This window comes from Schistocerca americana, chromosome 1, assembly GCF_021461395.2.
Source record: "Schistocerca americana isolate TAMUIC-IGC-003095 chromosome 1, iqSchAmer2.1, whole genome shotgun sequence".
NCBI lineage: Eukaryota > Metazoa > Arthropoda > Insecta > Orthoptera > Acrididae > Schistocerca > Schistocerca americana.
Window position 1 is genome coordinate 1,002,082,525 of NC_060119.1, and position 9,982 is coordinate 1,002,092,506.

Consider the following 9,982-nt stretch of genomic DNA (forward strand, 5'->3'; position numbering starts at 1 on the left):
CATAAGGGAACAATTGACAGGAATGGGGGAAAGAAATACGGTAGAAGACGAATGGGTAGCTCTGAGGGATGAAGTAGTGAAGGCAGCAGAGGATCAAGTAGGTAAAAAGACGAGGGCTAGTAGAAATCCTTGGGTAACAGAAGAAATATTGAATTTAATTGATTAAAGGAGAAAATATAAAAATGCAGTAGATGAAGCAGGCAAAAAGGAATACAAACGTCTCAATAATGAGATCGACCGAAAGTGCAAAATGGCTAAGCAGGCATGGCTAGAGGACAAATGTAAGGATGTGGAGGCTTATCTCACTAGGGGTAAGGTAGATACAGCCTACAGGAAAATTAAAGAGACCTTTGGAGAAAAGAGAGCCACTTGTATGAATATCAAGAGCTCAGATGGAAACCCAGTTCTCAGCAAAGACGGGAAAGCAGAAAGGCGGAAGTAGTATATAGAGCGTCTATACAAGGGCGATGTACTTGAGGACAATATTATGGAAATGGAAGAGGATGTAGATGAAGATGAAATGGGAGATACGATACTGCGTCAAGAGTTTGACAGAGCACTGAAAAACTTGAGTCGAAACAAGGCCCCGGGAGTAGACAGCATTCCATTAGAACTACTGACGGCCTTGGGAGAGCCAGTCCTGACAAAACTCTACCATCTGATGAGCAAGATGTACGAGACACGCGAAATACCCTCAGACTTCAATAAGAATATAATAATTCAAATCCCAAAGAAAGCAGGTGTTGACAGATGTGAAAATTACCGAACTATCAGTTTAATAAGTCACAGCTGCAACATACTAACACGAATTATTTACAGACGAATTGAAAAACTGCTAGAAGCCGACCTCAGGAAAGATCAGTTTGGATTCCGTAGAAATGTTGGAACACGTGAGGCAATTCTGACCTTACGACTTATCTTAGAAGAAAGATTAAGAAAAGGGAAACCTACGTTTCTAGCATTTGTAGACTTAGAGAAAGCTTTTGACAATGTTGACTGGAATATTCTCTTTCAAATTCTATAGGTGGCAGGGGTAAAATACAGGGAGCGAAAGGCTATTTACAATTTGTACAGAAACCAAATGGCAGTTATAAGAGTCAAGGGGCATGAAAGGGAAGCATTGGTTGGGAAGGGAGTGAGACAGGGTTGTAGTCTCTCCCCGATGTTATTCAATCTGGTGGTGGTGGTGGTTAGTGTTTAACGTCCCGTCGACAACGAGGTCATTAGAGACGGAGCGCAAGCTCGGGTTAGGGAAGGATTGGGAAGGAAATCGGCCGTGCCCTTTCAAAGGAACCATCCCGGCATTTTCCTGAAACGATTTAGGGAAATCACGGAAAACCTATATCAGGATGGCGGGAGACGGGATTGAACCGTCGTCCTCCCGAATGCGAGTCCAGTGTGCTAACCACTGCGCCACCTCGCTCGGTATTCAATCTGTATATTGAGCAAGCAGTAAAGGAAACAAAAGAAAAATTCGGAGTAGGTATTAAAATCCATGGAGAAGAAATAAAAACTTTGAGGTTCGCCGATGACATTAATTCTGTCAGAGGCAGCAAAGGACTTGGAAGAGCAGTTGAATGGAATGGACAGTGTCTTGAAAGGAGGATATAAGATGAACATCAACAAAAGCAAAACGAGGATAATGAAATGTAGTCAAATTAAATCGGGTGATGCTGAGGGGATTAGATTAGGAAATGAGACACTTAAAGTAGTAAAGGAGTTTTGCTATTTAGGGAGTAAAATAACTGATGATGGTCGAAGTAGAGAGGATATAAAATGTAGACTGGCAATGGCAAGGAAATCGTTTCTGAAGAAGAGAAATTCGTTAACATCGAGTATAGATTTAAGTGTCAGGAAGTCGTTTCTGAAAGTATTTGTCTGGAGTGTAGCCATGTATGGAAGTGAAACATGGACGATAAACAGTTTGGACAAGAAGAGAATAGAAGCTTTCGAAATGTGATGCTACAGAAGAATGTTGAAGATTAGGTGGGTAGATCACGTAACTAATGAGGAGGTATTGAGTAGGATTGGGGAGAAGAGAAGTTTGTGGCACAACTTGACTAGAAGAAGGGATCGGTTGGTAGGACATGTCTTGATGCATCAAGGGATCACAAATTTAGCATTGGAGGGCGGCGTGGAGGGTAAAAATCGTAGAGGGAGACCAAGAGATGAATATACTCAGCAGATTCAGAAGGATGTAGGTTGCAGTAGGTACTGGGAGATGAAGGAGCTTGTTCAGGATAGATTAGCATGGAGAGCTGCATCAAACCAGTCTCAGGACTGAAGACCACAACAAAAACAACCATGCACATACGGAAAAGTTTACGTTGGAATGAGTGAACGATCAATCAACACCAGGATCGCAGAACATAAGTGACTTTGCAGTTTGAGGCAGGTTAAGAAATCGGCCGTGGCAGAGGACGCGTTGTGTGAGACTGACCACGTAATAAAATTCGCCGACACATAAGTTCTGGCTGCAGATGAGACTATCACACCCAGCTGTTCAGAGAAGCTGTAGAAATACACAATCACAAGGTAAATGGACCATGGAAGTACCCAGCGAGGGGCAGGGGGGGGGGGCAGGGGGGCGGCAGCTGCCCCCCCTCCCCCCCCCCCCAAGAAGATATTCGCAGTTTTTTTACTAGTTCACCGTTTTATTTAATAAGAAATGCTGCATGTTTTCTTGGATTGTACAAGTGCATTCTTGTATTTAAAATGTTTATTAAAAGCAGTTTTTCACTGATTTACTGCTTTATTTAATAAGAAGAGCGGTATGTTGTCTCGAGTCCTTGTTTCCTGAGACTAGTATGACCTGCCCCCCCCCCCCCCCCTCTCCCCCCGCCCTTGCAGTTTTTCGCTGATTTACTGTTTTATTTAATAAGAAGTGCTGTATGTTGTCTCGAGTCCTTGTTTCCTGAGACTAGTATGACTGCCCCCCCCCCCCCCTAGTTCAGATCCTGGGTACGCCCTTGAAATGGACCCTGGCTTCCCATGTTGCAGCGAACAACCGCCGCATATAGCAAGAGGACCGCAACGAAAACGGTCGCGTAGAAGCGCTTGGACGTTGGCTCGTCAGAACCATATAAGGTACATGTGCCAAATAAGGCCCGGTTCATAATAAAGCCCACTCTCATTTTCTAGCATAGAAAGCTGGAAAACAGCGCGAAATGTCTTCGGTAGTGACAGCTAGTGACAGCTAGTGACATCTAGGGGCCAAGGCAACAACTATTTCCGCACCCGCTCTCGTGCTGGCCATTTTACTTTCAGTTGTGCTACGGCGTTCAGCAAAGGAGGGCTGCTTCTTTGGACCTTGCCGTTGGTGGGGAGGCTTGCGTGCCTCAGCGATACAGATGGCCGTACCGTAGGTGCAACCACAACGGAATGGTATCTGTTGAGAGGCCAGACAAACATATGGTTCCTGAAGAGGGGCAGCAGCCTTTTCAGTAGTTGCAGGGGCAACAGTCTGGATGATTGAATGATCTGGCCTTGTAACATTAACCAAGACGGCCTTGCTGTGCTGGTACTGCGAACGGTTGAAAGCAAGGGGAAACTACAGCCCTAATTTTTCCCAAGGACATGCAGCTTTACTGTATGATTAAATGATGATGGCGTCCTCTTGGGTAAATTATTCCGGAGGTAAAAAAGTCCCCCATTCGGATCTCCGGGCGGGGACTACTCAAGAGGACGTCGTTATCAGGAGAAAGAAAACTGGCATTCTACGGATCGGAGCGTGGAATGTCAGATCCCTTAATCGGGCAGGTAGGTTAGAAAATTTAAAAAGGGAAATGGATAGGTTAAAGTTAGATATAGTGGGAATTAGTGAAGTTCGGTGGCAGGAGGAACAAGACTTTTGGTCAGGTGATTACAGGGTTATAAATACAAAATCAAATAGAGGTAATGCAGGAGTATGTTTAATAATGAATAAAAAAAAATAGGAGTGCGGGTTAGCTACTACAAACAGCATAGTGAACGCATTATTGTGGCCAAGATAGACACAAAGCCCATGCCTACTACAGTAGTACAAGTTTATATGCCAACTAGCTCTGCAGATGATGAAGAAATTGATGAAATGTATGACGAGATAAAAGAAATTATTCTGGTAGTGAAGGGAGACGAAAATTTAATAGTCATGGGTGACTGGAATTCGTCAGTAGGAAAAGGGAGAGAAGGAAACATAGTAGGTAAATATGGATTGGGGGGAAGAAATGAAAGAGGAAGCCGCCTTGTAGAATTTTGCACAGAGCATAACTTAATCATAGCTAACACTTGGTTCAAGAATCATGAAAGAAGGTTGTATACCTGGAAGAATCCTGGAGATACTAAAAGGTATTAGATAGATTATATAATGGTAAGACAGAGATTTAGGAACCAAGTTTTAAATTGTAAGACATTTCCTGGGGCAGATGTGGATTCTGACCACAATCTATTGGTTATGAACTGCAGATTGAAACTGAAGAAACTGCAAAAAGGCGGGAATTTAAGGATGTGGGACCCAGATAAACTGAAAGAACCAGAGGTTGTACAGAGTTTCAGGGAGAGCATAAGGGAACAATTGACAGGAATGGGGGAAAGAAATACAGTAGAAGAAGAATGGGTAGCTCTGAGGGATGAAGTAGTGAAGGCAGCAGAGGATCAAGTAGGTAAAAAGACGAGGGCTAATAGAAATCCTTGGGTAACAGAAGAAATATTGAATTTAATTGATGAAAGGAGAAAACATAAAAATGCGGTAAATGAAGCAGGCAAAAAGGAATACAAACGTCTCAAAAATGAGATCGACAGGAAGTGCAAAATGGCTAAGCAGTGATGGCTAGAGGACAAATGTAAGGATGTAGAGGCTTGTCTCACTAGGGGTAAGATAGATACTGCCTACAGGAAAATTAAAGAGACCTTTGGAGAGAAAAGAACCACTTGTATGAATATCAAGAGCTCAGATGGCAACCCAGTTCTAAGCAAAGAAGGGAAGGCAGAAAGGTGAAAGGAGTATATAGAGGGTTTATACAAGGGCGATGTACTTGAGGACAATATTATGGAAATGGAAGAGGATGTAGATGAAGATGAAATGGGAGATAAGATACTGCGTGAAGAGTTTGACAGAGCTCTGAAAGACCTGAGTCGAAACAAGGCCCCGGGAGTAGACAACATTCCATTAGAACTACTGATGGCCTTGGGAGAGCCAGTCATGACAAAACTCTACCATCTGGTGAGCAAGATGTATGAGACAGGCGAAATACCCACAGACTTCAAGAAGAATATAATAATTCCAATCCCAAAGAAAGCAGGTGTTGACAGATGTGAAAATTACCGAACTATCAGTTTAATAAGTCACAGCTGCAAAGTACTAACGCGAATTATTTACAGACGAATGGAAAAACTGGTAGAAGCGGACCTCGGGGAAGATCAGTTTGGATTCCGTAGAAATGTTGGAACACGTGAGGCAATTCTGACCTTACGATTTATCTTAGAAGAAAGATTAAGGAAAGGCAAACCTACGTTTCTAGCATTTGTAGACTTAGAGAAAGCTTTTGACAACGTTAACTGGAATACTCTCTTTCAAAATCTGAAGGTGGCAGGGGTAAAATACAGGGAGCGAAAGGCTATTTACAATTTGTACAGAAACCAGATGGCAGTTATAAGAGTCGAGGGGCATGAAAGGGAAGCAGTGGTTGGGAAAGGAGTGAGACAGGGTTGTAGCCTCTCCCCAATGTTATTCAATCTGTATATTGAGCAAGCAGTAAAGGAAACAAAAGAAAAATTCGGAGTAGGTATTAAAATCCATGGAGAAGAAATAAAAACTTTGAGGTTCGCCGATGACATTGTAATTCTGTCAGAGACAGCAAAGGACTTGGAAGAGCAGTTGAACGGAATGGACAGTGTCTTGAAAGGAGGATATAAGATGAACATCAGCAAAAGCAAAACGAGGATAATGAAATGTAGTCAAATTAAATCGGGTGATGCTGAGGGGATTAGATTAGGAAATGAGACACTTAAAGTAGTAAAGGAGTTTTGCTATTTAGGGAGTAAAATAACTGATGATGGTCGAAGTAGAGAGGATATAAAATGTAGACTGGCAATGGCAAGGAAATCGTTTCTGAAGAAGAGAAATTTGTTAACATCGAGTATAGATTTAAGTGTCAGGAAGTCGTTTCTGAAAGTATTTGTATGGAGTGTAGCCATGTATGGAAGTGAAACATGGACGATAAACAGTTTGGACAAGAAGAGAATAGAAGCTTTCGAAATGTGGTGCTACAGAAGAATGCTGAATATAAGGTGGGTAGATCACGTAACTAATTAGGAGGTATTGAATAGGATTGGGGAGAAGAGAAGTTTGTGGCACAACTTGACTAGAAGAAGGGATCGGTTGGTAGGACATGTTTTGAGGCATCAAGGGATCACAAATTTAGCATTGGAGGGCAGTGTGGAGGGTAAAAATCGTAGAGGGAGACCAGGAGATCAACACACTAAGCAGATTCAGAAGGATGTAGGTTGCAGTAGGTACTGGGAGATGAAGAAGCTTGCACAGGATAGAGTAGCATGGAGAGCTGCATCACACCAGTGTCAGGACTGAAGACCACAACAACAACAACGTTCCATCTAACGCAACCGTTTCGGTTATGAAGCATTGCTACTAGTAAATATGTATTTATGAACAGAAAGTAGTGCTGTATTAAGATTGTTGTATTATCTTCCTAACAATAAGTTTCTCTTTAAACAACGCACACGCGTTTTAAACTGGTTGTTCCCAATAAGGCCCATCCGTGGCGCTACAAACAAGGCCCGGGCGGGCCTTATTAGGTACCCTGTTGTATGGAGCTGTGCATAACTGCAATGCATATTTAAGTTCAGTGTATCCTGGGAAACCTCATGTAACACGTATTTACTATTTGTAAATTAAATCTAAATTATTTTATACATTTTTACCGAGCTATTAGTTGGTCGTTGCAAGAAATGTCAAAAGAAAACATTTTAAATTCGTTCTTGGTAATCTTTGTAACAGGGCGATCTGCATTTAGATCAATAACGTTTAGTAGCTATAATTGAAGTACGGTACTTTAAAAATATATGTAATCACAGTTTTACAAACCTAATTCAGGAACATCAGGCTTACTGGTAATATTTGTTTTTAGATGGAGCCACAGAAAAAACGAGCTACGTGGGATGCAGATCATTTTAAACGAGCTGTAGAAGCTGTTGCTGAAGGGATGCCTGTCAGAGCAGCTCCGAAAACATACTGGATTTCTCGACGTACGTTACGCAACCACATACGTTCTGGACTAACAACCAAACGTTTGGGACGAAAAACTTGTTTGGATGAAGCTCAGGAAAGAGTACTTTGCCAAAGAATTTTTTGACTCGCTGAAGTTGGGTATCCAATTACAGCAAAAGTGCTCAGAAAATGTATATATGTATATTGTGAAAAGAATAGTGTGCAGAATCCTTTTAATGAGATGAAGAGATTGGCTGGACGCAAGTGGCTCAAGCTCTTCCTACAAAGACACCCAGGCATTACAAGAAGGAAGGCACAACACTTGAATCCAGGAAGAGCTGCAAAGCTAAACAAGATTATTGTAAATGATCATTTTCAGAAAATGAAAACGGTCTTGTCCGAATTGGAGTTATTTGACAAACCCTACCTTATGTACAATATGGACGAAAAGGGATGTCGCCTCGCACTCTACAAGTCTCCTGATGTTTTAGCCAAGAAAGGTGTGAGACGCTTGCACTTTCTTGCCCCAGAACATGGGGAAAATGTTACCATTGTCTCATGTGGGAATGCAATTGGACAGGTTATTCCTCCTATGATACTTTTCAAAGGAAAGCGACGCAAGCTAGAATGGGGAGACTATTTGCCACCTGGGACTGCAGTAGAAATGACAGATAAGGGCTCAGTGAATACTGCGACATTCATCAAATGGATACATCATTTTGCCAAATACAAGCCTGCAAAAATATGTTATTTTGATATTTGATGGAGCATCGTCACATTTGGACCCGGAAATTTGCGACGTTGCTGAAGACCACAATATCAGACTTTACTGCTTGGCCAGCAACACAACACATGAGCTGCAACACATGGATAAATCAGTATTCAAGCTGTCTGAGTCTTACTGGGATGACGAAGTTCAGCTGTACTGGTCTACACATGAAAGGGAAGAAAACAGAGCAATTAATAGACGTGTGTTTGGAAAAATCTTCAGCAAGGTGTGGCCAAAAGCAGAATCCCCAGTAAATGTCATGTCTGGGTTTCGTGTCACGGGGATTTATCCTTTTGACCCAGAAGCTATTCCAGACACTTCATTTGCTCCCTCTCGTCCACCAGAGCGTCCTGATCTAGAAGAGGACATGATAATTGGCCCTGAAACAGGGAAACTGCCAGAGACTCAATCAGTCCCAAAGGCTTCCCGCAAAGAGGGGTGCCAGTCCATTGATTCCAGTTCATCAGAAAGCGAGGCATATTCAGTAAAGATTAGTTCAAGTGACTTTAGTCTTGAAGATAGTGACACACCTGAAGATCTCGAGTGTTCTTTCAAGGAAATTTTGCAAACCCCAAAGCTGAAGAACAAAAACCAAACACCACAGAAGAAGGCATTAAATCACAAGGCGCAAGTCGTATCTAAGGCACTATTCACGCAGACTCAAAAGAAAAATGGTACCAACGAAAGCACTGCGTCTAAGGCAGATTCACGTCGCCAAAAAATTTCACCCTCCGTAATGAATATTCAGAAGAAAAATGCAAAAATAAAGAATCCACTAAAGCAAGCAGCAGTTCTGCCTCTAAGAATGTTTTGCAAGAGGTTGGCTGGTTTTGTCACGTATGCTGTGAAGACAGGATATTCGACATGAGACTTTGCAGAAAATGTATGAAATATGCATGAAGATTGTGTAGGGTTGACACGAAAAGACAAAGTGCTAAATTTCCTGTGCCCCACCTGTAAAAAATGATTTAAATGTGCCAAACCAGTTTCACAAATCATTATTCATGTGTTCATTGAAAATGTAATGATTAGAATTATTGTTCCTATTACGATAAGGAAACTTACTGCTCTCAGAACAATTTTGATTGCTGATTGAATGTAAAAATCTGAAGAGCTCATAAGCAGTAAGTACCTACAGTTCTGTATGAAGCGTTTGTAAAAACCAGTCATTATAAAGGTCTATATATCATCTCATTCCACTTATTTCTAAAATAAACTGACATTACAACTCTTCCAGTGTATTCAAACAGTTTTCCTGCCATTTACATGCCCCAGAATGTTAATATGAATAGGTTGTGCCTACAGGCCATATTAGGAACAAGGTCAACTAACAAGGCCCACTTGCAAGGGTTAAACATTTTCTTTAAAATGATGATATTATTTAAATAAACTTTCAATGTTCATTTATTTTTGAACTCAATATAGTTGTAGGATGTTGCACTTACGATCTCGGAATCTTACCACTTACACATACTGAATACGAAAATCCTAAACGTCAGGTGGGCCTTATTTGGTACACGTACCTTAGTATGTGGCTGTGAGCTCGGCTCCAGTCCACAACCAGCAGTGGAGGGTGAAACTTACACAATGCCAGCCACTCGTGCTGGCGAAACGTCAGAAAAATCATCAGACGAATGTCAGCGGAAGAACCCAAGACAGAAGCCAACAGGCAGTTTGTCAACAAGTGGCCAAGAAAGCCTTTACAATTTTGAATCTACCATGGAATTCAGCCATATAAGAGCTTTAAAAATATTGGCATAGGTTGTCTCTCTCGTAGGTATGTAATGCAATCAGCAGAGTGTTGTGGCCAGACATCGCGAACACCCTGTGCACAGATCTAGTTATAAATGTTATTTCGTGATAGCTCCAGCTACATACTGAAGGAGATTTTCTTTCCAGCACTGCAGATCGCCCTATGGTGTAACCCCTCCAAAGGCAAACAAAAACCACATCCCCGTGGTGCACTGCGAGAATACATTCCAAACTGCTGACGACCTGTCCCAACCTCG

The 9,982-nt window shown here is 41.9% G+C and overlaps 1 non-coding gene across 1 annotated transcript; it reads right to left on the reverse strand.

Annotated features, from left to right (window-relative positions):
* Nucleotides 1–1,350: 1,350 nt before the first annotated feature.
* Trnaa-cgc lies at nt 1,351–1,423 on the reverse strand. The gene has a single exon. It is a non-coding gene; the product is annotated as a tRNA-Ala (tRNA).
* Between the last annotated feature and the right edge of the window lie 8,559 nt (nt 1,424–9,982).